The sequence below is a fragment of the Somniosus microcephalus genome, chromosome 17 (assembly GCF_052327205.1).
Source record: "Somniosus microcephalus isolate GS21.2 chromosome 17, FLI_Smic_1.0, whole genome shotgun sequence".
Classification (NCBI taxonomy): domain Eukaryota; kingdom Metazoa; phylum Chordata; class Chondrichthyes; order Squaliformes; family Somniosidae; genus Somniosus; species Somniosus microcephalus.
This window is the reverse complement of record NC_141003.1, coordinates 3,985,626-3,992,869: the sequence shown is the minus strand read 5'-3', so window position 1 is coordinate 3,992,869 and position 7,244 is coordinate 3,985,626. Positions and strand designations below refer to the sequence as shown.

Below are 7,244 nucleotides of genomic sequence, written 5' to 3'. Positions count from 1 at the left end.
CCAGCCAGCGGTCCACAGCATGGTGCCCGAGATCAGCAGCAACCCGACCCAACTCCTGCTCCGCTCCGTCCGTCTGTCCCGTTACCCTGCCCCGGCCGCCGTGCCCGAGCCTGACGCTGTGCGTGCGCGGCCCCGTTCCGCTGTCCCAGCCGCGGTGCCCGAGCCTGACGCAGTGCGTGCGCGGCTCCGTTCCCCTGTCCCGGCCGCCGTGCCCGAGCCTGACGCAGTACGCGCGCGGCCCCGTTCCCTGTCCCGGCCGGCGTGCCCGAGCCTGACGCAGTGCGTGCGCGGCCCCGCTCCGCCCGGACAGCTGCTCGCCGCCTGGTCGCTATGGAGACTGGCCCCGCCCCATTCCCGGGGCCCCGGGACAGCCCGGGCTGCGTGCGCACCGTCCCCTGTCTGTGCGCGATGGCAAAAGATGTTTATTGTAAATCTTGGTCAGAGATGCATTTTAATAAGCCCCGAATATAATTGTCTGTCGGAAGGGTGCAAGTCCCACAGTGCCAGAATGTAGGCTCGGTACTGTTTTCCTTTTTAAATCCAAGATTTCGAATTGATGCAGAAATGTAATTGGTTTGCACTTGAAACATAGGACACAAGTTGTCAAAAAGAATCATGGAAGTGTAGGTCGCACTGAGGCACGCTGCCCCTGTGTACAATATGCTAACTCTGTATGTTAAGTCCGTGAATGATTGAGACACGGACTAGCAGGAGTGAAAACAAACTGATCTTTACTGGTGGAAGTCCATAACGAAACTGAACAACAGAGGCTCTCTGGCGCCTTTTTATACAGAGGTGGTCACTGCCGGTACTGCAGTCTGAGACCAGTTATTCTCTTAAAGGTACATACACAACACTGTACACTGTGGGTAATCCCTCTTCCGTGAAAGAAGCTTTTAACAGGAATCAGCGTGGTGGCTCACATCTTGTGCTTAGTTTTCTTACTATTCTCCTTTGGCGTGTGGTCCAAAACAGGAATCGACCTTTTCAAAGCTGAGATGTTAAAATGTGTGAAAAAATGTCTAAAACAGGAGTTTCCCTTTGTGACCCATTTCTCATATGCACAACTACAAAACCTAAGCCACGTACATTTACATCTGAAACAAGATGCACTGTGAAAGGAAGAGTTGTGATTATAGAGCACCTTATCACTTCTCTCAGGGACGTTTCAATGCACTTTATGGACAATGGATTGTGTGAAATTCAGTGACAGGCAAACATAGCAATCATTTTACACACAAGCAACAAGATGGATGACCAGCTCATCTATTTTTGGTGATGTTGGTTGAGGGAGGAATGTTGACCAGAGCAATGGGAGAATTATTTGCTCTTTTTCTGATGTGGGGTCGTTACATTGTACCAGACCCACTGAAGGGGGCAAACAGGACATCGGATTATCATCCCATCCAAAGGACGGCACCTCCAACAATACAGGGCTCCCTCAGTACTGCACTGGAGGGTCAACCCAGATTATGTGTTCAAATCCTGGAGCTTGAACACTCAACCTCAGAGCGGAGAGTGCTACCACTGAACTAAATTGATAGCATGCACCAGCTAAAGAACTGGAGGCTAAAACATACGCACAGCCGACTTGACCTGTAAACTCAATGGAACAATAAAGAGCCCAAGCCTTTGAGACGTGTACTAGTATTAATCTGTAAATTTAATTTGAAAGTAGAAAAGTAACCTGGTCCAGATGGGATGCATCATAGGATGCTGAGGGAAGTAAGAGTGGAAATTGCGGACACTCTGACCACAATCTTCTAATCCTCCTTGGATATGGGAGTGCTGCCAGAATACTGGAGGATTGCAAATCTTACACCCCTGTTAAAAAAAGAGAAGGATAAACCGGAAAACTACTGGCCAGTCAACCTAACATCGGTGGTGGGGAAACTTTATGAGACAATAATCTGGGACAAAATTAATTGGCATTTGGAAAAAAATACAGGTTAATAAATGAAAGCCAGCACAGATTTGTTAAATGTTTGGTTAACCTGATTGAGTTCTTCGATGAAGTAATGGAGAGGGTTGATGAGGGTATTGTGGCTGATGTGTATATGGACTTTCAAAAGGCATTGATAAAGTAGCACATAATAGACTTGTTAACAAAATTGAAGCCCAGGGGATTAAAGGGACAGTGGCAGCATGATACAAAATGGTCTAAGGGACAGAAGCAGAGAGTAGTGGTGAACAGTTGTTTTTCAGACTGGAGGGAAGTATACAGTGGTGTTCCCCAGGGGTCAGTGTTGGGACCACTGCTCATTTTGATATATATTAATGACCTGGACTTAGGCCGGACATAGTTTCAAAGTTTGCAGATGACACGAAGCTCAGAAATGTAGGAAACAGTAAGGAGGATAGTAACAGATTTCAGGAGGACAAATAGACTGGTGAAATGGGAAGACACATGGCAGATGAAATTTAAGACAGAAAAGTGTGAAGTGATTCATTTTTGTAGGAAAAATTAAGAGAGGCAATATAAACTAAATGGTACAATTTTAAAAGGGGTACAGGAACAGAGAGACCTCAGGGTATATGTACAAAAATCTTTGAAGGTGGCAGGCCAAATTGAGAAGGCTGTTAAAAATGCATATGGGATCTTTGGCTTTATTAATAGAGGAATAAAGTACAAACGCAAGGAAGTTATGTTAAACCTCAGCTGGAGTATTCTGGGAACCACACTTTAGGAAGAATGTCCAGGCCTTGGAGAGGGTGCAGAAGAGATTTATTAGAATGGTTCCAGGGATGAGGAACTTCAGTTATGTGGATAGACTGGAGAAGCTGGGGTTGTTCTCCTTAGAGCAGAGAAGGTTAAGAGGAGATTTGATAGAGGTCATTAAAATCATGAATGGTTTAGATCGAGTAAATAAGGAGAAACTGTTTCCAGTGGCAGGAGGGTCGGTAACCAGAGGACACAGATTGAAGGTGATTGGCAAAAGAACCAGAGGGGAGATGAGGAAGCATTTTGTTACACAGCGAGTTGTTGTGATCTGGAATGTGCTGCCTGAAAGGGCGGAGGAAGCAGATTCAATAGTAACATTCAAAAGGGAATCGGATAAACACTTGAAGGGAGAAAAAATGACAAGGCTGTGGGGAAAGAGCAGGAGGAGTGGGACTAATTGGAGAGCTCTACCAAAGAGCCGGCACAGGCACGATGGGCCGAATGACCTCCTTTTGCGCTGTATAATTCTATGACTCTATGATTTTAGGTGTTCAAAATCATGAGGGGTTTTGATAGAGTAAATAAGGAGAAACTGTTTCCAGTGGCAGGAGGGTTGGTAACCAGGGAACAAAAGAACCAGAGGGGAGATGAGGAAACTTTTTTTTTCCGCAGCGAGTTGTTGTGATCTGGAACGTGCTGCCTGAAAGGGCGGTGGGAGCAGATTCAATAGTAACTTTCAAAAGGGAATTGGATAAATACTTGAAGTGGAAAAAAATGTAGAGCTATGGAGAAAGAGCAGGAGGAGTGGGACTATTGGAGAGCTCTACCAAAGAGCCGGCACAGGCACGATGGGCCGAATGGCCTCCTTCTGTGCTGTATCATTCCATGATTCTATGAAAGATTACTGATCTTGCCCTGGTGATAGTTTAATTTCTAATTCAGTGTACCCTATTCATCCCGTTTAGCGGCTCCTTTCAACGTTCTTTACTGCGTCTACAAAACAAAATCCTTATTTTTAGTATTGAGACTCGCTGTTGTGTTTAACTTCTCCTTCTTTGTGTGAGACGGATTGTGCTGTTCTCAGTACAGCTGGACTTCACGTGTTACAGTCATTCCAGACCTGGTCCGCGTCTCATCAGCAGTCATTCGAACGGCCACAGCAGATTCTGGGCTTACAGCCGCTTCCTAAATCAAATAATGTGGCCTTGTGGACCTGGGGTCATCACTAACCTTCCAGTCACCCAAAGGGAACCGTCCTGCAGGATGACGCACCGACTCTGCTAACTTCAAAATATGTGTATTTATATAAATAAATGTTATCTATGCGAAGAAATGTTTACGCAAGTCCAGCACTGCGGAGCCCAGGGGCCGTGAGCCTGATCAGTGACAAGTCGAGTGAGCAAGTGTAGGGACAGAGATTGCCAACCTGTTCTTGGATCCTGGTCAAGATCAGGGACTGATTCGCAACAATCGCAACTTGAAGACATTTAGTACTGTTTCAATCATGTTATTACTGCTATTATAAGTAAACCAGCAGCAAAATAGCTGCGGATTTAAAGTCGGTTTTACCTCGGGTTCTTACACAATTGTTGCATCCCAGGTTCGGGTACCTGGCTAGTACAGCAGCTTGGCAGCACCCACTGATCAGAGTGTGTTAGACTGAGGATTCAAGTAGCCTGCAGCTCCTCTCGCAGACCTCCCCGCACCTGAACTCATCGCTTCAGGGCGCCATCCTTTCCAGGCAGACTGACGCAATACTCTGCCAGGATCTGTTTATTTTGTGTTCGTTTCAATTACAATAAACTGGAGCGGTAGCAATAAAAATACAAAATGTCAACACATAAATTATTGCTTTTTTATTAGCTCGGGGTTACAGTCAGCTCTGTACAAAACAGGGTTGTTATAATAGGAGATTCATTTCCACACACACTGGGAGAAGCAGAACAGCTCAAGTACGGGAGCAATGGAACAACAACAGAAAATGCTGGAAAAACTCAGCAGGTCAGGCAACATCCGTGGAGAGAAATTTGAGTTGACGTTTTGGGTCGAACCCTTCTTCAAAACTGGAAAGAGAAGAAAATAGATCGAAGGCAGGACTGCGATTGGACAAAAGAAGTGAAAGAGACAAAAGAAGTAGAAGAGACAATAAAAGGTGTTGGAAGCCAGGCGAGATGGTAATAGGCTGAGATTAGGTGTGAAGTGTACTGGCAGGGCAAGAGATAGCTGCCAGGTGGGAGAGAGAAACAAAAGGAAAGGGGGGGGGAAAGGAGTGGAAAAATTACAGGTAAAAAATTAATGGGGGCCGAGGTTATGATCTGAAATTGTTGAACTCGATATTGAGTCCGGAAGGCTGCAGAGTGCCTAATCGGAAGATGAGGTGCTGTTCCTCGAGTTTACGTTGAGCTTCCGTGGAACAATACAAGAGGCCGCGGACGGTGAGGTCCGAGTGGGAATCTGTTTTAGAACCAACAGAGGAGGCCAGACCAGATTTCGTATACTGATAGGGTTAGAAATCGAGTGGGAGGGGGCTCGTGTGGCCTGTTTGTGTTAATTCGATGTAATTCGATGTAATATTTGAATCCTTAGTCTAATACACTGGGAGCAGGCGGTCCGGGTTCATTGTTGCTATCCGTGCCACACATAGTGCCTTTGGCAGGGTTCCAACCGACTGTGCTCACCAGTTAGCGATGAACAATGAGTTAACAACCTGACGGTAAGGGAACATCCTGCGTATCGTGACCATAATATGAATGAATGTGTTGGTAAGTTTGAGAGGGAGGAGGGAGAGTCACAAACCAAGGTTTTAAACTTAAGTAAGGTGAACTTCAAAGGGTTGAGAAATAAACTGAGCACAGTAAACTGCTGAGCTGTTCAGAGGTAGACAAACAGTGGGAGGTATTCAAAGAAGTGTTTGGTAATATAAAAAACACTGCTTACCTCGAAAAGGTAAAAGCTCCACTTGTGTACTTAAGCAACCATGGTCAATAAATGAGGTAAGAAACAATATCAAGCTAAAAGAAAAGGCTCACAAAAATACAAGGAAAAGTGGAAATCCAGCAGACTGGGGGAGCAATAAAAAGCAATAAACAAAGAAAATAATAAGAGGTGCAAAAAGGGAATATGAAGAGTAAAACTTGGAAGGGATATCAAACCAACAGGAAAAGATTTTATGAATACATTAAGAGAAAGAGAGTGGGAAAAGGGAATGTGGGCCCATTAAAGACAGACGCAGGTGAGACTATAATGTACAATAAGGAAATGGCAGACTTGTTAAATGAATACTGTGTACCACAGTAATGAAGCAGTCCATGCCTGCATGCAGCATGACCTGGACGACGTTCAGGCTTGGGCTGACAAGTGGCAGATAACATTCGCGCCACACAAGTGCCAGGCAATGACTATCTCCAACAAGCGAGAGTCTAACCACTGCCCCATGACATTCAACGGCATTACCATCACCAAATCCCCCACCATCAACATCCTGGAGGTCACCATTGACCAGAAACTTAACTGGACCAGCCACATAAATACTGTGGCTACAAGAGCGGGTCAAAGGCTAGGTATTCTGCGGCGAGTGTCTCACCTCCTGACTCTACAAAGCCTTTCCACCATCTACAAGGCACAAGTCAGGAGTGTGCTGGAATACTCTCTACTTGCCTGGATGAGTGCAGCTCCAACAACACTCAAGAAGCTCGACACCATCCAGGACAAAGCAGCCCATTTGATTGGCACCCCATCCGTCACCTTAAAACATTCACTCCCTCCACCAACCGGTGCATCGTGTCTGCAGTGTGTACCATCTACAAAATGCACTGCAGCAACTTGCCAAGGCTTCTTTGATAGCATCTCCCAAAACCAGCAACCTCTACCACCTAGAAGGACAAGGGCAGCAGGCGCATGGGAACACCACCACCTCCAAGTTCCCCTCCAAGCCACACACCAGCCTGACTTGGAAATATATCACTTTTCCTTCACCATCGCTGGGTCAAAATCCTAGAATTCCCTCCCTAACAGCACTGTGGGAGCACCTTTACCACACGGGCTGCAGCAGTTCAAGAAGGCGGCTCACCACCACCTTCTCAAGGGCAATTAGGGATGGGCAATAAATGCTGGCCTTGCCAGCGACGCCCACATCCCATGAAATAAAAAAAAACCATTCTTCACTACAGGGTAAGAGGTCAAAGTACCAGAGGTATGATACAAAGGACCTTGCCAAGGGGAGAAAGTTATTGGATTTAACATAAGTAAGAAAATGGTAACGGAGAAAATCGACAAATCTCCAGGAGCTGAAGATTTCCACCCCAGGGTATTAAAAGAAATAGGTGGGGAAATTGCAGATGTGTTAGGAGTCATAATATTCTAAAGCTCTATAGATTCAGAAATTGTGCCTTTGAATTGGAAAATTGCCAGGAAACTACAGACCTGTCAGTTTAACATTAATTGAGGTGTGGAGATGCCGGTGTTGGACATTAATTGAGGGGAAGTTACTGGAATCTATTATTAGGGACAGAGAGATTGAGCACTTGGACAAATATGTGCTGATCAAAGAGATCCAACATGGATGCGTGAAGGGTAGATTACG

The 7,244-nt window shown here is 45.7% G+C and overlaps 1 long non-coding RNA gene across 1 annotated transcript; it reads right to left on the bottom strand.

Moving 5' to 3' along the window:
- Window positions 1-713: 713 nt before the first annotated feature.
- LOC147105454 (uncharacterized) lies at window positions 714-4,392 on the bottom strand. Its single transcript, XR_015081645.1, has 2 exons — window positions 4,232-4,392; window positions 714-993 (listed from the first exon to the last, which is right to left on the bottom strand). It is a non-coding gene; the product is annotated as an uncharacterized LOC147105454 (long non-coding RNA).
- Window positions 4,393-7,244: the final 2,852 nt, after the last annotated feature.